Genomic DNA, 20,772 nt, shown 5'->3' with positions numbered 1-20,772 from the left:
TCTACCATAAATAAACACATTATTAGTTATTCAGTATAAATCATATGTATGTAATTTTTTTATTTGACTTAATGCAAAACTAAGTTGGTATACAAAATCAAATGATAACTATGTTTCCACTCATTATTCGTATTGTCCAATCGAATCAACATTGATCAATTATATTACATATATCTCATCAAATGAATTAATTATTAAATAAATTAATCATGAAATGAACACATCATTAAATGAACTAAATGAACTCATCATTAAATTTAAGATTATTAACACATAATACTTTTTTTAAAACTTTGTTAACACATTATATACTCTATTAACTCATAACATAAACAACTCTAAGAAACTAGATAAGTCACTACTGCTCCCACTAGAACAGACACTAACACCGTAGTAATCAACATAATCTCTATTTTTCTTGACTCAGCTAGGGCATTCTCAAGCAAACCAATTTCTTGATTCTTTGAATCCATATTTGGATTCTGTTCTACATCCACCTCAATTTCTTCAGGATTCTCTCATAGAGATATTCCATAACTATCTACATAGAGTAACGATGAAGTAGCTCTTTTTTCATCTCCACATATGTGATGCGCCTTTCATAACGCTCCCATATATGGTGTGCTACTTCATTGAGATGTTTCAGCAGTGATTGAACCAGAGCCCATATCCGATAATTATCCAAGATGGGAAAATTATGTTGCTCGAGTTTCCAGAATACTTTATCAAGCCTTCCCATGTATTCTCTGACTCTAATAAACAAAATCATATACTATCTCCTCAATAACCTCCCTCAGTTTATTTCACAACACATCACAACGAGTCATAGTACACATATTGTTCATGTCATCTGAAATTGAAATTAATATAATCAATACAAAACCGACAACCAGTAATAAAATTGATTCATTTCAATTCAAAATAAGCATATAACTAACACACAAGAACACACATAAAAAATCAAAAAAAATAAATTTTCTTGATTTTAGGAGCTCTAGTCACTATTCGATCAACTACTGAATCTAGATTCGGTCTAAGTGTGATCAACTCCTCTCAAGCACCCCGAGCGCTACTGCACTTCGTTTGCTCAAGTCTCATCAAAAACAAACTCTTCAAGTCGTAGTCGAATTCGAGTAGGTACATCTCAAACAACTTGACTAACGTCGCCACTTGACAAATCGAGTCTAATTGGACTTTTTATTAGAACTAATCTAATTGGACTTTTGACTAAACTCAATGGATTTTTTTTAATCCAATTGAAACAATAAATAAAAAATATCACATATGTCTCAATCCAATTTAAACAGTAAATAGAAAAACACATACACTTTTCAAATTTTTAATGGAACATTTTTTTAACATGTACATTAAAAAAATAATTACTTTCATCCCATGCATTTCAAAAAAAAATTATATTACTGTTCATTTTGTTTTTTTATAAACAACGAAACAGTAAATAAAATATTCGCGTGAACAATAATAAAATGCATGGATAATAAAAACACATGAACAATAATACCACATGAATTCAATTTTCTTTTTTTTCAACAATACCAGTACTATTCATGATTTTTATTTTTTTTTCACGTGAAATTTACTGTTCATCATTTGTTTTCTCACACAAACAATATCCTGAGTGTTCATGAATCACAATTTTGGTATAATGATAAATAATATTTTCATATTATCCATGAACCGCATGAACAGTACTATACTATATGTATATATATATATATATTTGATTTATATGCAACGTCGTGTGCATAATTGAATATGTATATCAAATCTGCTTGATCTTAAACATACTGATAAATCTGTTACTCTGTTATTATTGTAGATTTGAATGCATAAATTATCAAACAAAAAATTAAAACTGCAAACACTTACAATGATTCTTTATCAATTTTGTTCTTAGTACTTATCATTGGAAGGACGTTATGGATCAAACAATCCTTTACTACTCACGAACCAACTCCCTTTCAATAATGGACGTTCCTCCTCCGGAGAAATTTTCGCAAAAACACAACTTTCAACAAAATTCTACAGCATTTCATCATGCTCTATATTCCTTCTCTTTTACCTTGGACGCAATGAATCAAATGATTCTTTGTCGATTTTGTTCTTCGTACTTATCGTTGGAAAGATATTACGAATCAAACAACCCTTTGCTACTCACAAACCAAATGCCTTTCGATTATGGATGTTCCTCTGGATAAATTTTTGCAAAAACACAGCTTTTGAAAAAATTCTACTACATTTCGTCACGCTCTATATTCCTTCTCTTTTACCTTGGACGCAATGAATCAAATGCAGCCTTTTTAAAGGCAATAAAAACAATCCCCACGTCTGCACAACGTCTAGACGTAAGCGGTTATCACGTCAGACGTGACTCCATCAGATTCAATGTTCATAGGCTGGATTCTGAATTCATTGCCAGTTACCCTCTTTGCTATTTCTTTTAATTTCAGTATTAGAGAATTCACTTCACTTCTTGTATTAGAATTTCAGAAACCAACTGAGTTATTTGACAAACATTTCAGAAACTTTAAGGTCCTGTCAAGTTCTGGAAATTACAAATTCCATAATAGCTTCAATCTTAGCATCTACACATCCAAGTTTCCTTTGGCTTGATGTGTATTTCAATTTGCTTAGTGGGTTGGTACCAAATTCTTGATATCAACAATTCGAAAACAATGAAACTACTGGTTTTAAATCATGAAAAGTTGGAAAGGATAGAACATCCAATGACAATGGAAGAGCAAGGACTTCACTTGAAATTCTCATTGATTCAAGGAACAGATTATGGTTCAATCTCAAAGAACTTCTGCATTTCATAAATTTAGAATCCAATTTCAGATTTTCAGAATTGAGGCTGGTTTCTGAAATCTGTAGCTTTAGACTTTAGTTTCTGAATTGGGATCTGTAACTTCAGCTTAAATAATAAGAATTTAGCTCGGAAGAAGGTATCATTTGGCACTGAAATAATAGGAGATGGAATTCAAGTTGTTAGTGGTCATAAACAGCATTAAATTGGCACCAAACAGGTTTACAATTTGTTCAGTCAGATCAGTTTCATCACTTAGCTCCCAAGTTTCCAAGATTGAAATCTTGACAAGATTGGAGAGGATGTAACACCAATTGACAATAGGAGGGGAAGAACTTCTCTTCCCTGCAATTAAACTTGACACAACAGTTTTTTCTCAATTTTTTCTTTTTCAGTTCTCTGCATTCCAATTCCAGAACTAGAGCTGATAGTTCCCTTGCTTATCTGGTATACTTCATTAGAAGAAAGGTTTGATCTCATTACAGATGTTAGGAACTCAAACTAACATTTAAAAGGCTTCCTCAGCAACAACAATCATGCCAACTTACTGATTTCTTGCACTACAGTGAAACTAGACAATTTCAGAAACCACATCCATTGTAGTTGCATGATTTAAATCATGAGACACTAGAGGAGGTTGGAACACCAAATGGCAATGGAAGGTCAAATGCTCCACTTGGAATTTTACTGATTAGAAGCTTGCAATAGAAACTTGGCACAAAACAGTTTCAATTTAATACATTTCCAGTAGCAACATCTAAAATTAGCAGCCACACCAGCACTCTGCCTTTTTTTTTAACTCCATCCTTCACTGGTTTCCAAAAACAACCCAGAGAAAACTCCATGGATATGCAACTTCCTCAATAGCTAAAACAATCTCATTGAAGCAACCCAACATATATTTATTACTCATCAACCAACTCCTCAACAAATCCATTTTATGAAATTTCCAGCTTCTCTTTTTTTCCTTCTTTCTTTCATTTTCTCTTTTTTTTCGACTAACACTCATTTCTTGAACAACTTGAAAGAAGCATTCATGTTACACTGGCATAAAACAAACACAGAATCTCTAAAACACTAATAGCATTGCACAGTTTTATGGAAGGTCAAAATTCAGATTCTTAGAATTGCAGCACTTTGAGTAATGGAAAAGTGAGCCTTATGGAGAATTGCAACACCAACAACATTGCAGTCTCCCACTTCCACAATAAGTACTACACATCCTCAGTTTCTGAAATTTCCCACAGTTAATTCTTGCATAAATCTCAGATCTGCTGTAAATAAGTTCTGCTCCTCCATAAAACTGATTTAGAACTCAACACTTGGCAATGATTTCAAATTGAAAGCCTAAACTGATGTAGCATTTAGCTAATCAACCAAGTTGGAAATAATTCCTTCTTCAATTGCTCAAATTCTACTTAAAAATTTCAAACTCGAGAAATTTCAATCAAACTGAAATGAGAACCCTACATGGACTTAGCAACCCCCCCCCCCCCCCCCCCCCCCCCCCCACCACCACCACCACCACCACCACACACACACACACACACAAACTTTGAATTTTGTCCGTCTCAAACAATCTAACTTATCAAGAAATCAACCAAAACTCTCAATGGAAAAAGTTGAGTGAGCTGCTCAACTAAAACTTGGAAAGAAAAGAAATAAAAAAATGGGCAAAGAAATATCTTTCACCATATTCATGCATGCATATGATATCGTAATTTCAAAAAGAAACAAAGCAAGTTCTAAAGTACAATTGTCATGAGCGCATATCACACAACAAGAGGATAAAGTATATGCTTGAAGTAGTTCTCTCTAGGTAATTTAACAATCAAACTCAATTAATCCAAATAGAATCCTTCACCCCACTAATCGATTGTATGCAAGTAGAGTATCCAAGCATGTCAAGTGACCTATAAACTTGACAATCAAATTTAAAAAACTTTTATGATTCCTAGAGTATTACTAGGAAACATTTAGGGAATTGCAAAACCAAACTACACAAAGTATAAATCAAGAAGCAAAATATTCAAAGCAAAGCAATCAAAGCAAAGTAACAAACAAGCATAAAGATAAAGGAAAATAAGAGAAAAGAAAGGAAAATAATGGACTCTCCTTTATTCCTAACAGTTGAAGGTGATTCAGTAGTAATAGCTAGGTCGGAAGTGAAATGATCCAAGTGGAAGAAAGGGCTTTCTTCTTATGATCAACATCAGTAAATGTCGCTCCCTCCATCATCATCTCTTTGAAAGTTCTCTCGGGCGATTAGAGATGATTTAGTAGAAGTATCCAATCTGGAAGCCTATAAAAAGGGAAAGAACATACCTCCTTCACACATGCGAGATAAGAAAAAAAAGATGGAATAATATCAGTCTTATAAAGCATGTATCGAAAAATGAGTCGCATCCAATAAAATCAACTATAGATACCTTTATGAAATTTTCTAAAAGATTAGAAAATATACTAACCTTGCAGTACTAAAAAGTACCTAGAGGTTCTAGAAAAGTAAATGTGGCCTTCTCTTGGTTACGTAAGGATTCTAGCTTTGGTTTAGGTGATCGTTCAATCGAAGGAAGTGATTCTTGGGGCATTACCTCCATAGCATAAGTCCCTACACTTCTATCATCAACAAATTCATTTTCTCCAACATCAACAGTGTCAATCAAAATTTTGCATTCAGAATTGGTAATAGCAATATCATCAGAATTAGAATTATCTACAACTACATCATCAAAACATAAAAAATTTAAATAGTAGAATCAGAGAAAAAACTATTAGAAACTATACGATCCATCTCCTTGAGCATGTCAATATCAGCAAGAATGATCTTTGAGTGAAACTGACTAGAGTCTTGTGTTTTTAGTTGGGCAAATGATGTTGTCAATTGATCTAATTGCATCTACAATTTTTGACTTGATGCATCAGCTTGTTATTGGGGCAGAAGAATATAAGCTGCTTGTTGTTGCGTTTGCAATGTCATTTGTTGTGTTTGTAGAGTCATTTGTTGCAAAAACTCTTTTAGGTTCTGCAATGAAGTTCCTATTTGACTAGGACAAAAAATTTCTTCATTGAAGTCTTGGAATGTCCCCCAAAGAGTTGGCTCGACCTGCTGGAACAGCTATGGCTAAATAGGCATAGGATTATCCTGAAATCTATGTGGACTCTGATATGCTAGATATTTCTCAATAATCTGATTTTGTGCATTCCTATACCTAAAATCCAAATGATCTATCCAACTAGAATTATAGCTATTCGACAATGAATCATACATATCCTGTTGTTCAATGGGTTGATAATACTGAGGTTCAGGTTGCTAATACAGAGGTTGAAGTTGGTAACATTGAGGTTTAGGTTGGTAGTACTAACTCTCCGTTCTACCTCCAAACCATTGAGAATATAAATCCATGATTGCTCAACACAAAAAAATTTATTCTTACACTAAAACAAACAAGATCAAAAGACACAGAAAACATATAAGATAAAACATATGGATTGATACCAAATAAAATAGCAATTATTCTGGAAGCAGAAGATCAGAGGAGAATTGTAAAGAAAACAAATACAAGAAGTTGGAAAAACGAAAAGAAGTCATGACGACGTTGTCTCTAGGGTTTTTACTGAAAAGAAAATTTTTATTCAATAATCAAAAGTTAGCCGAAAATAGTTAAATGCATATAAATAGACCATGAACCAAATCCTAACTTGAAAAAATCAAAAATACTCTAAAATAGTAAAAATAAAAATTACTATAAATAGTAAAAAAATATATATTTGGAGCCTTAGAAAAGGTAATAAGCAATGTCTAATGGGTCCGAAAGCGGGTTGATTAAGCCCTGTATCGAATAAAGGTCTCTGAAAGAACTTGAATTAGTAACCAACTATGTCTCATTCTGATATCCAAGTCAAAAGTTATAGCCCGTTGAAGTTTGACTCCTCATGTGTCATCCCTACATCATTGATACATGAGCATTAAAGCACCTGATAATTTTATAAAAAAAAAATATAGAAAAATAGAAAAATAATCCTAAGATTATCAAACACTAACAACACTCCCCGACAACGATGCTAAAATTGATAAACCACATTGTCATAATACAATTACAATTCAAATTAATACTGAATCCTCTGACTAATGCAGTATTGGGTAACTCAGATCGTCTCTCAGAAGGAATGCAACGGGTATATAATAAATCTTAGGATCGAATTATTATTGGATTTAGGGGTTGGTTTTGCAATGCAATTATCAAAGTAACAAAGAAACACTAAGCCAATTATCATGCATTGAATGAAAGATCAAGAAACTATGTTATGAATGCAACTCAATTCATGCAATTAGAAAACAATCAATCTCATTCAACCAATTGTACTGTGATAAAGAATCAAACATAGACATCAGAAATAAAATCTCTAAGGTGATAATCAACAAACAAGACTCAATTTGGACTCAAATTTTAAAACATGAGGGAATGGAACCTAGCATTCTTCCAACACTTGATCAAATAGAAATGAAACTATAGCTCAACAATGAAGTATTCTCTAGATCAAAATTGTGCTTACAAACCAAGTTAGGTGATAGATCGCATTGTCATGATACGATTACAATTCAATTCAAATTAATACCGAACCCCCTACTTAGACTAATGCAATATAGGGTATGGCCCGGGTCATCTCTTACAAAGAATGTAGTCGATGTATGATAAATCTCAATATAAGTTTATTTGGACATGGGGGTTGGATTTTGATTCAATTCTCTGGCTAACAATTAAAAGACAATGCAAATAATGAAACCTAATCTGACTTGAACTACAATTGCACAAGAATTAAAAGAAACATCAAGTAACATCTAATGAAACGAAACCTAGAGCATGTAGTGAAACATAAACTAATCTAACCTAATTGTATTCAAATGAAGGGCACAAACGTAATAGATTCGAGACTAACAAAGCAATGCAAGCGACTAAAGAAATTACCAAACTAAAGTCGAACTACTTAAGGAAATAGTCCATCGAACACCTCTACCTCGGTGTGTGATGGTCAGATGTGGTGGCGTCGGGATGAAGATGGAAGAAGTCGCGTAAGGATCGCCGGAGGAAGGGCAACCCCTTGACCTCCGGTGGTCCAGTGGTTGGCGGTCTTCGGTGGAGAAGACGCGGTGTGGAGAAGACGAAGAGGGTGCGAGATACAGGCGAAGAAGAGCAAACACCGTGCCGTCACTTTGCCCTTCTTGTAGCTTTCTTAATGGATCGGATCCAGGTTTTAAATAGTCTTATCGGATCCGGATTAGATCCAATAGGAAGTGAAAGCTTGGACTCAAATTGGGTTAAAATTGGGCTTTTTCATGGATGGACTTGAAGCTCTTTCTCCTTGATCCAATTGGACTTTTTGAGTTGAACCCATCTACATGGGATTGAATCAAGCCCCCAAATTGAACCAAACTTCTTCTTGATGACTCCTTGGGCTATATTTGGTTCAATCAATCGAGTCCATGACTCCTCTTGAACCCTACAAAATCAAGTTCATATATATTTTGAAAATTAATACCATAAAAATAGAAAGAATTTCATCAAGGTTCGAAATGAATCCAAACTTATAAAACACGATATAAATCAATATTTAACCTATGATATGAGGGATAGAAATGACAATTATATGAGTCAAAAGAATGTAACAAAATATTGATCATCACTAGGGCATCCCCTAACTTGTTTAAGATGCAATTTAGCATGAGGAGGAAGAAAAAGCTCGGTTGATGGTGTTGATCCGCTTGCCAGTGAGAATGGAGTTGATTTGAGCGATGAAGAGGGTGGAATTAAGATCTCAACAAGGCAGGGAATCTCCAAGTAGCCCTAGTGGTGAAGCGTGGTTGCTTAGATCGGCGGTGGAAGTGTATGAAGGGAAAAATATTGAAGGAGAATGATTGGTGATGGTACCTGAGTAGAGAGGAAACCCTTTCTCTTCTCCTCGAGTGGAAATCCCTTATGGAAAAATGATCTCAAAGTTTTTAAGATTTCAAAATTTTATAGTTCTCAATGTAGGTTGTAGTCTAGGTCTGAAAGCATGATTACATTCAGAAGGCTCCCAATAATATAATGGTGTTGGTTTGAATGATTCTAAGATTCCTAAAGTCATTAAAGAATTTTAACCAAAACTTATTAATAACTTTAGGCACCTCAGAAACACTTCAAATTAAATCTATTGCACTCCTTGTATCATCCTAAGTTTAATTATGCCCTTATAGATGTATGTCATAGCCTAAATAGAGAGCGTAAGTTTTTGAAATTGGCGTAGAGAGCTATGTAATAGTCATGACAAGCACATTTTGAAAAGAAAGTTTCAAGTGGGTGATCAAAATCCTAAGTTATACAAATCAAGACTTAAACTCATCAAAGGTAAGTTGAGGTCAAGATGGGAGGGTCCATATTTTGTTACTGCGTGTTTCCCTATGATGCAATTGAGATTAGGGATGAAGTCACGGGCACCTCTAGGGGTGTAAACGAGCCAAGCTGCTCACGAGCTATTCGAGTCTTGGCTCGAAAAAAGTTCGTTTGAGTTCGTTCGATTAAGTTAACGAGCCGAGCTCGAGCCTGATTTCGAGCTCGAAAATATTATCGAGCCGAGCTCGAGCTTAACAGTATTTGGTTCGTGAGCTCGCGAACATGTTCGTTTAAAGGCTCATGAACGTGTTCGCGAACATGTTCGTTTAAAAGCTCACGAACGTGTTTGTTAAGAGATTCACGAATATATATATATATATTATATGAATTATAAATATTATATATTAACGAGTCAAGCTCGAACTAAGCTCGTTTAACTTTTAAACGAGCTATTTTCGAACCAAGCTCGAATTGAATTCGTTTAACTTTAAAACGAGCCTTTTTCGAGCCGAGCTCGAGCCGTTCGCGAACTATTTAATTTCATTACGAGCCGAACTCGAGCTTAAGAATTAAAGCTCGAATCGAACTCGAGCCGAACTCGAGCTTCGGAAAAACGAACCGAGCTCGAGCTCGAGCCTCTTACTGTTCGGCTTGGCTCGGTTCGATTACACCCCTAGGCACCTCATGGAAAGTGAATGGCCACCGGCTCAAGATATACTTTGAAGAATTAAAAGAGCTCGATGTGGATGGAGTGAACATTATAGATGCCATCTACCCTACTTGAAGGGGAGTTTGTTCCAACTTTTCACCTCTTTTTCATTGTTAATACCATATGTAGTTTTTATTTTGCATTTTTAGTTTAAATCAGTAATAAAAATCATTTTCATGAGCATTTTTGGTTAGTTAACTCATTGTGAATACCTTTGCATGCATGGTTTAGAGTAGGGAATAAGAACCTTGAAAGTGTACCCCCCTAGGACTTCTTTATATCATGTTAGAAGCTTTTGAAGGAGAATTAAATTTGATTGATTATTCTAGGATTTAAGTCCATGGATGAACACTTTTGAATGCTTAAATAACCATTAGTAGTGGAACCTAGATTGATGAACTTGAGAAAAATGCGATTTTTATACCTAGTGAGGTTAGCCATTTTGTGTGATGCACTTAGGTGATTGCCACACTAGAACTTGTTTGTTTTCTTTCAAGGCTACAATATCTATGATGGGTCCACTTTTATTTAGGTTTAAAAATTCCCCCCCCCCCATAAAACACACTTTCATGCTTTATCATTGCTTATCCATTTCTCTTTGAAAATTTTCTTCCCCATTTTCGGTTCATTTTTTTTTATGCTCTCTTGGACATGGGTATTTTTTATTGTTATTAATGTTCCTTTGCCCGAGACGGTCAAAAATTTAAGTGTGGGGGAGGAGGTTTGAAATTTTGAAAAAAAAAAATTTTGAGAAAGAATGAGAAGTGTGCCCAATTGGATTACTTGTGCCATTTTTGGGGTGTAGCAAGGTGCCAAGGGAAATGTTGTTTGAAGAAATTCATATTTTCATTGTTATTTGTTGCTACGATATTTTTTCTGAGGAGATTAGATGCTTTGAAAATTTTCAAGAAAATGGAAGTTAGCAAGTTGTGAAAAGCAAGGAGACCAAAGAGACCAAAGGTGTAAATCAGTTATGACTTGGTTTAGTGACTGGATTTGGGCACAAAAAGGAATCACAAATGTTCAGAATGATAGTGAAAATGGTGGATTCTAAAGTGCAAGAATTGATCTTGGGAACTAATGGAAAATCAAGTTTGACACTAATGTGCCATTTCTGAATTTTGGAATTTTTGTGGGGTTGTTTCAATAGCAATTTACTGAGCTACACTGCTGGGAATGTGTGGAGTTTAGAAGGCTACAGAATTCAGAAGCTAAGCTGAGTTAAAAGAAGTTCTATGGCCGGAAATAAAAGGGAAAAACAGAGAGGTGAAAATTTGAGAGGAAGCTGTGAAAAACTGAATTGTTCTTGGAAATTCTGAATTTTTAAAAGCCTTGTGGAAATGTTATGATGCCAAGTTAATGAAGCCAACTCGATACAAATCTGTTAAGTGTTGAAAGAAATGTTATTTGGGTGTAATTGAGAGGAATCAGGGGCTGAAACTCATGCTAAAAAAAATGAAATGCAGAATTTTTAATGGGTTGTGAAGGATCGAACCAAGAACGTATCTCTTATCCGGTTGCAAGAAGCCCTCGCCCTCAACTTACTATATTTTTGGGGTAGGTGTTCAGTCTATCAGGTCTTCAGTCTATCAGGTCTTCAATAGTTAAGGAATTCCGGTTGTAGTTTTCGGTTGCGAAGCAGCTCTTGTTGCCCCAGTCGTTCATATGAAAAACTACGAAAGATCTGCCGTTATCACTCGGAGCAAGAGTCGTTCATGTTTCCATTCACTCTCACTCTTCCTCTCCCTCTCTCTCGACCTTACGGTCGCTATCGCTCCTCGTAGTCGCTTCCTTAGCTCTTAATCTGAATCTCTCACTTGAACCATGAAGAGAAGGAGTCAAACCCCCGCTACAATGGTGTGGCTGCTGAGATGAAGATGATCAGTTTGTCTTCAGGAAATCAATTGTGATTCATTTGAAGAAGTGGGATCGATGTGTGATAATCAGGGGTACAATCTCAGATTCCAAATGCAGCAGAAAAAAAAAGAAGAAGAAAAACAGAAAAAAAAAAGAAAGAAAAACAGAATTTTATCAAAGGGGAGCATTATTTCTGATCAGCTTGTTTGCAATCAATCATTTGAACTCAATCAAAGAAGTAGGATTAAGATGTGAGAATCATGGGCATAAATCAGATTCGAAAAGCATTACATCAGAAGAAAAAAAAACAGAAACAAATCAGAGAAAACAGAATGAAAAAAAATCAGAAAAAAAAAGAGTTTGTATCAAGCTTCTTAAGTAGAGTGTATCAAGAATCTGATCATCTGATGAATCCAAGAAAAACCTACTTCATTTTAGTCACTCTCTAAACAACAAATTCAGATATCAAGTGATCCTAAGTGTTGATGGCAGCAAGAAAGGAAATCAGAGAAAAATCAGAAAAAAATTTTCAGAAAAACCAGTTTTTCAGCTTTATTTTCCAGCCATGTTCCATAATTTTTCTGCTACTGATCCGAATTTGAATTGCACAGAACTTTGCAAGGTCATTAGCATTATCAATCAAGCTTCATGATGCAAAAAGAATGGAGGCAAAATAGTGAGAAAATAAAGAGAAAAAGGAAAGTTTCATTTTGATTTTGAATTATTTTTGGAATAGAACGTGCCAATGATACATTGAAATTGCGAGTTCGTGTGAGGTGAATTTTGGTTTATGATGATTGGATGCTATTGCTTATCTCTTGTGAAATCTAAATGTGAAAGGATTGAACTTGAAATTCAAAGGAAAATGCAAAAATGGCACATTTGGAGAGGTGTTAAAGAAATAAGGAAAAGAAGAAGAAGAATTGAAGACTTTGTATCAAGGAATGGAACCTCATGAGTTTAGACCAAAATTGCTTCATGGATTCGAAAAACACACTGAAACAAATGGAATACAAGAGAAAGCTTTAGGAAGGAAGGCAAGGGCTCGTTGATTTACATTTGACTACACCCATGTTTCTTACTTCCTTTATTCTATTTTCTTGAAATTTCTTTTCTTCTTGAAATTTCACTTCTAAATTTCCTATTTCATTTATTTCAGTTCATGATTCCTTACATTTTGAATAAGCCTAGTATATGTGGATTCCAAATCAAGAATGGTAGTGGAGAGTAGAAAACAAGCAAGCCTATGGTAATGCATGAAACTTAAGTTGCTTGAGTGAGCTCCATTTCCTTTTGATCATGAATTAGAATTTAGGATGAGAGCCACTGATTTATCTATTGAAAACAACCTCATGAGATTTAGTGTGATGCATTTTTCTCAATTAGTCATGAAGGGTGAAATTTACTATGCGGTTAACCAAATACAAGAGTTAGTCCATGGCTTAAGCTTTTGAGACTTTACAAGCTTAGGTAATTTTCTTTTAATTGTTTCTAATCATGATTGAGAATGATCTAGTGGGGGTACAATCTTAGTTTGGTTTTGTTGACTTGAGCGGGACGCTCAAGGTTAAGTGTGGGGGAATTTGATAAGCTAGGGTTAATGCATTTTTAATTGATTCAATTTTTGGGTTTGTGCATGAAAATAATTATTTATTGAATCGATTTGATCATGTTTGTGCTATATTACATAAATTGAGGCTTGATTATAATTTTCATGATTTAATGACAATTTTTGCATTAATTTGATTTTAATTGATTTTATGGCTCAAATCGGACCCAACTCGAGCTCAACCGCGGTCAAATCGAGTCAAATTTGTCAAATTGATAGCCAACATGGAGGACATGACTTAGATCGAGCCCGATCAAAATCCCTGAATTTTTCACAAACCCTAAGCTGCCCTAGAGCCTAGATCAAGTGTTGGTCGTTGGATTCAAAAATGAAGGGCTCAGATTGATCAATTAATCGGCGGTATATAAACGAAGCTTTAATCGGGTGAACAATGGCTGCGCACTGTTCACCTTCATCCCAAACCCGCGCCTGACGTCGATTCCCCTGCTCACCGACGTACCAACCAGGCCAGCCCCGTCCACCCAATCTTCTTCCATTGCAATCCTTGTTCCGTGAGGAGTCGAACGCCGGCCGAATGGGTATATTCCGGCAGCTGGATTTGGCTTGACGGCGGGGGTTCTTCCGACGGCCAATTCCCTGTTTCAGCTCGTTCCGGCCAACCACAACACAATCCGGCGCCGGGATCTTTGGAGGGGTCCTATGAGGTTCGGCGAACACTCCGAAATCATCATCAAGTCAATCGGAGCTAGAAGAGACACGGAATCCAGTCTTTTGCCATCTGACCAGCCGCTGCACAACTCTGTCGAGGCCGGAGAGGGTTTTTCCGGCGCCTTTCTAGGTTTGGGCAGTGCGTAAACACTCAGTAGACCACGGGAAGACTCCAAGTGGATCAATGAAGTTGGTTTGACACCCAGCTGAGGAGAATCGAAGGAAGAAGAAAGGGCTGGATGCATTACTGCTCTTGTTCTTCATTTCTGACTTTCTGCATATTTCATTTCTGAAATTTGATTTTGAACTTGGTTGTGAACTTGAATTGTTTGTTTGAATCATTGAATTGGTAGCTAAACTTGATGATTTGAATTAGTTTTGATTTATAGTTGTTGCTAGCATTCAATGGTAGAGATAGTGTGTTTTTGAGTTCACTGTGCAGTGCCGAGCACTGTTCCGTGCCATTTTTACCATTTTCTTGCTATTAATAGGGTAGTTAGGTTTAAGTTTAGGATTTAAGCAATTAACTTTCTGAGTTGTTTGTTTTAACTCGAATTACTATTTGGTGCCATTTGATAGGTTTAGATCTGTTTTTGAATTTTTTGTCTTAACTCAATTTGCATTGCATTTCTAGATTAGGGATAAATTGATTTCAATTGCATTTTATTACTCTATTGCATTTTTCGTTCGCATTTCATTCGAAAATACCAAAACCCCCATTTTCATAGAAAACCCCAAAAATACGACATCGAAAGCTCAAATTAGACGATTTTCTACTAGTCCTTGGAAAAACACGACTCGAGGCCCCTATACTTGCTTGCTTGTGTTTATCGTGGGTTTTCGATATTTAAAATCAATTTGCAACCCTATTCGTGACATTGCAATTCTAGAGTTGTCAACACCGTATGATAGTACAGGAATAATTGCTAAAGTCTGTAGATCAAAGAAAGAAAAAAAGAGTAAATTGGTTATGATATGATGATACACTGTATTAACTGTTATAATAAATTGGGGAACTATTTCAAGAACAGCAAACCTGTACACCAGCAGAAAATTGCTTGTTCAACTCAGCCAATACCTATCAGGAATTAAGGAACGCAACCATTAAATAACTGTCAAAGGATCTCAATTGAACCACGACAAAAATTCCAAAGAAACCAAAGTAATTTATCCTCAAACAAAGTACAATTAGCTCGAAAAAAAATCACAGTTAGAAAACTTGTTGTAAATGATCCAAGGAATACATAAATATACAACTACAGCAACATATTACCATACTAACCAGACAATAGTCATTAAGGTCGCATTGAAATATCCATTGATGAGTGCCAGTTATAGCAGCTTTTCCAACAATCCTGAAACATAGCAAACAATACTCTATCTCAAACAAACAGAATAGTGCAAACAAGAATAGGGCATTCATGTTTCATACTTTGCATGATTGTATACACACATTTGCACATGCAAACACATAATCTTAAAGTATAGAGAAGAAAAGTCACACCCTGCTCCCATGACATGGACCTGGTATACCAGTACACTGTTAACAAGTGTACTAAGTTTATCCTGTGAGCCACAAATATGTTCTACGACATTTCCTTCAGTAGGATTCCAGTATCCAGAAATATCAGGGCCTTCAACTATCCGCTCACAGTGCCCATCTCCCCATTTCAACAGCCTGGAAATATCAAACTAGACAATCAGAACTAGGAAAGCATCTAAATCCCAATACAGCACAAGAGCTTATAATGACTTAGAAATTCAAAACCTAAACCTTATCAAGGGAAATTTTCAGATATAGATATTTGAGGGTAAAGCAAGATCCTTGCCACATATATTTCCAGAGTTAAGGACAAATGATAGCTTCTACAAACATAATCAATTCAAGCATCTGAACCAGATGAATAAGAAGACATAAGACTATAAGAAAGTGAAATTAAATCAAAAAAGCAAATGGTTATCAAGGATCTAACGATCCAGAAACAAAAGTTATTTTTTTAAAAAAAAATGATGTTTGTTTTCTTCCTCTTACTCGTTTCTAGCAAAACTCAAGAGCAGAAAGAGAAAAGGAAGAGTTTTGAGGTTACATCTGATTTCCGCTGAGGATAACTCTCCAGAAAACCGCGTACGACAACCCAACGTCAACGCAGAACCGCCTCAGAACTTCTCTCAGCGGAAGAGGCATAGTTCTTCGCAATGCCGAACTCAGCGTGTCGACCCAAACCCTAATTCGGAACTAGAAGAGGGCACAAGATGGCAACTTCAAGATAAACAAAGCGATGGAGGAAGAGAAATTGCTCCGGAGGAAATGCCAAAGGAATCGAAGGGGCACTAACTCCCCCGGCAAGAGTCCCAACCATCTTGCTTCATCCGCAGCTCGCCCCGCCTCTTCTTCGTCGGTCCCGCCCACCACGCCACCGCCATCCTCCGAGCCATTGGCTGAAGACCGAGAGAGAGAGAGAGAGAGAGAGAGAGAGAGAGAGAAAATCACCTGACGAGAAAGGCAGCTCTTGTGTTGAAGCAGCGCACTAAGCGGCCATCATTCTTTCCATTTAGCGACAGAAGACGGGGAGAAAGGAGGACCTCGCGAAGAAGGAAAGCAACAGAGTAAGACAGGGAACCATGGAAATCAAAGAGAGGGTTTTGGAGCGAGACGTGAGGTTCGTAGTATGAGGAGGGCCAAGGGTGGTCCAGTTTGCTGCTCCTTTGCTGGAGTCCATTCCATCGTTCCAGCTCAAGAAAGTGCCCCGAGTGCGTCACGCACCGTGATTCATGATGCAATCGAGGGAAGTAGGTAGGCTGAGGGATTTATCAATGCGATTGCAGAAAAGGATGAAGACAAAGAGGGCCAGGGAAGAAGACAAAAGATACTGAGAGAATCCCGACCTTGTGCTCAGCGAAGATTTGGCTCATCCCAAAAGCAGCAGCAGACTGGCAGATCTCCCTAGTACGCTCTTTCTTTCTCCTTCTTTCTTTCTTTCTTTCTTTCCCGCAACATGCAAACGGCATCGCTTGGTCTCTCATGGGGTGGATGGGCAGGCTGCAAGAGGAGTACTTTTTTGGATTTAGAAAAGATTGATTGCTCAAAAAGAATGGCGCCCATGATCATAATTCAAAGCCCCACCTTCTTCAATCGATCAATAATACACTGATTTGAAGAAGCTGAAACTATAAAAATAAATAAATAGCAAAAGGTTGATTCCTATAATAGGGAGCTGCTTTTTATGCCTCAAGGTGTATATATTGTTTAGTGCTTCACAGTTTATATATATATAGTTGCATTTGTTAATTAGATTCCTCTAGGGATCTTCTTTTGATCTCAGGTAAAGTTGAAAATTGAGCAGTATTGTAGGAGTACTTATCCTTTTACTGGATCGTCCATTTCCGTCTCCACTGATGACAGAAAATCTCGAAATCTTCAAACATCACGAACAAAGGGATTTTTGAACTGCATTGCATTTTTGAGTGAAAACAACAAGAAGTTTTATCCCTCTCATGTTATAAAACAACAAGAAGTTTTATCACACGGGTAAGAAATGATTGATTTTTTTTCTTTCTAATTAAAAGATATGTTCTTTTATTATTTCTAATTAAAAGATATGTGCTTTTATTATTTCGTAACATGAACACAAATTGATTGGTCTTTGTTGAAGTTAGTAATGGGATTGATCAGATGACCGACTGAAACTAAAAACAAATCTACTGGGAAAAATCTTTTTTTCAAAGAAAACGTACTGTGGGAGACTCATCGGCGCCACCTGGCATCACCGGAGCTGCCAAATTGAGTGGAGGTGGAAGCGAAGTAGTGTCCCTCAGCGGCATGTGGCGTGGCGGTGGGGCCATCGGGCGAGTAGCTCCCGTCAGCTGTTGGACAAGTTCCGAAAATCCCCTGGGATCCACCTGGTACACCTTTGGCGTCGGCAACTAGTTGGGCTTCTTGTGCGGCACCTTCCTCGACAGCCTTTGCACTGAGTGGAGCGCTGCGCGGTAGGGAGGCAATGGTAGTGACGACCTGTTGGGATCGTCCCGATGCAATGTACGTGTTTACATATTTTGTAAACGTGCACAGCGGAAATAAAAAAATAATTAATAAAAAATTATCACAACACGCGCATGCATAGACAGGAAATAACAGTGTATAAGGCATGATTAAAAATTAAAACTTTACAAAATAGTAAATATTCTATGTGTACCTTATTGATAACGTTGAGCGAAGTTGGCATCAATCGAGCGGTCTTTGTCGAAGTCCCGCCTCTATTGGTGATCCACGCTAAGCTCTTGTCCGGATGGCTTCTGAAACTATGAGTCGCGTTATCATCTTCGATACTAGTCGATAATCAATAATGATCGATTCGAGAGAAATACCTTTTTTCGAAAACATGCAACAACGTTTGTTGCAATCGATTTCTAAGGATTTTTGACTATCACTGAAAATCGTATTCTCGGTGTAGTTTCAGTAGTCAACCTTTAACTACTGATCATTTAGGACAAATTGGTCAAAACCATTCCAATGATGATGGAACGTTATCCAAAAGCTTCGCAAGCTTTCAATGATAACAAATCTTGGTAACAAGACGACGACACAACCCCAGCTTCTGGCAGCGACTTGTAGTGGTCGGAAATGATTTTCGACCATCAAGGATGTTCCGATAATAGCCTCAAAAGACTCCTCTCTGACAACGGCTCCGGCAGCGGGTCCGGCAGCATCTCCTCTCCAACAGTGGCACTAGCAACATAAACACTCAAGCACTTCGGCAACCGCTCCCTCTTCTCCCACATGGCCAGAAGACAGGGCAGGGCAATCCGAGGACTGCACCCAACGGCAGCAGCTAGGATTTCGACGTGCGATGGCGATAGAGAAAAGTTGGCGGTGCTCAGTTGAAAATAGGGCTCTTGGGTCCTACCGATTAGGAGAAATCCGTCGCCTCTGCTCGAGAGAAAATCGATGAAGGGAAGATGCCACGCGAGAGAAAGTAGGCGAGGGAGAAAGGGCCGATTGGAATCGGCAGTCGATGCTCGGGAAGAAGAAGACCAGAGGAACATGATCCTCTGTTTCCTTCGACGGACCACGCTCAGCTCTCCTCTTCCCACGTCGATCAGCTAAATTTGGTGGCTCGGTTAGGGTTCTTCGGCCGCTCCACGTCGATCAGTTGAAGTCGATGGCTTGCTAGGGTTTTCAACCTGCCTTTGGCGAGCGGTATTCACTAGACTGTGCATGGTAAAATCACGATTTGAAGCTATATAAGAAGCTACAGTGCGACATCGACTGGAGAAGCAAAAAATTAGAAAAAAAACCTAAGAAACCCTAAAACGGGTTCAACTACTATAGCAAATCGAATCAAACCAGGTTCATTTTGGATTTACTGTAGCAAACTGGGTTCAAAACTAAATCGCTTGGTTCACTAACCAAACGAACTCTTATTTGATCCAAATCAGTTTTGTTCATTTCATCTTCACAAGATGAAGCTCCTCATCTCTTCGATTTTGCCAAAACATCTTCCATAATGAACCAAATCAAGTTGGTTTAATTTGGTTCAAAATCGAATTGTTTGGTTCAATAATCAAACAACCTTCGATTTAAATGAAATCAGTTTCATTCATTTCATCTTCATAAGATAAATTCCATCATTTTATCCTTTGTCTGCTCTAACCAGACTTTATTTCTCTCATTCTGAGAATCCAATTCTCAAACTTGTTTTAAGTCCTTCGAAGAACTTGTAATGCGTGTGACCAATAAATTCCTGGTTATGTTGGTTGTCCGTAATTAACCATTAATTACGAAACAATCATGATTGACACCTAGTAGTATATCATGATCTCCAATTAACTAGAAAATCAATGATTAATTTAAGTACTTTTCTAAATCCTTCAGTAGCTCCAATGAAATGTGTCTCGTTCCTTTCACCGTTTTATACCCGCTTAGTTCAAGACATGGTTTATGTGTGTCAGTCTCCATTAGGTTGACTATGTCATACCTAGCCCAAGCTAGCTTTCTTATCCTGTGGATTCTTGTTACTCGTACATGTGTCCAAGAATGTCATACTCTTGAGATGTAATGTTTTGACCAAAGACTTTTTAGTAATAATCCTAACAAGCGGTCGCAGGGTATACGTCTCCTTTTTCAAGGAGCGGTGAATCTTCTAAGGGTTATTCAAACACCTTTGGGCACTTCGACTTATACCCAATCATCCTGTGTTCACCCCTCCTCGGAGATGTTTGCTTAAGATATCAAAATATAAGCCTCCATGATCAAGACGATTTGAATATCGCAAGTCAAAGGGAACTTGCACTTAAGCTACACTAAGATTTTCATTGACATATGTATAGAACCATATAAAATCTCAAGATAGGTCACTTCAATGAATTGGTTATCTTTAATCAGCATCTACGTTTAACTCTCAACATCTAATGTCTCTAGCTAGCGAAATCAGCTGCTTGGCTAACCAAGGAGTTCAAAATATGCTAGTATCGATAGAATCGATGACATTCGTGCTCATCAATTCCTTAACTAGGGATGATTTCAATATATTCATAATTGCACATGTAGAGATATTCACTAGTTGTGATCCAATCACAAATTTTCTCATGCTATGAATTGTATTGCATGCATTCAGTGAATGAGTTTAAGATCCAATCAAACACATAAAAAATATGCACTCAAATAGTGAATTGCTATTTATCTACTAAATAGTATAACCGTAAGGCGATTACCTTAGAAAACCTCTTAAAT

The 20,772-nt window shown here is 36.9% G+C and overlaps 1 long non-coding RNA gene across 2 annotated transcripts; it reads right to left on the bottom strand.

The window, feature by feature from the left end:
• Positions 1-4,833: 4,833 nt before the first annotated feature.
• Positions 4,834-7,997, bottom strand: LOC141822502 (uncharacterized). 2 transcript variants are annotated; one of them, XR_012601267.1, is made up of 3 exons: positions 7,844-7,997; positions 5,293-5,443; positions 4,834-5,126 (listed from the first exon to the last, which is right to left on the bottom strand). It is a non-coding gene; the product is annotated as an uncharacterized LOC141822502 (long non-coding RNA). The 2 variants fall into 2 exon arrangements; XR_012601268.1 differs by having other exon boundaries at positions 5,293-5,435.
• Positions 7,998-20,772: the final 12,775 nt, after the last annotated feature.

Source organism: Curcuma longa, chromosome 2, assembly GCF_044706935.1.
Source record: "Curcuma longa cultivar G26 ecotype Majalengka, Jawa Barat chromosome 2, ITB_CL_G26_1.1, whole genome shotgun sequence".
NCBI lineage: Eukaryota > Viridiplantae > Streptophyta > Magnoliopsida > Zingiberales > Zingiberaceae > Curcuma > Curcuma longa.
The sequence above is the reverse complement of the archived record's forward strand: the minus strand, read 5'-3'. Positions and strand labels throughout refer to the sequence as shown.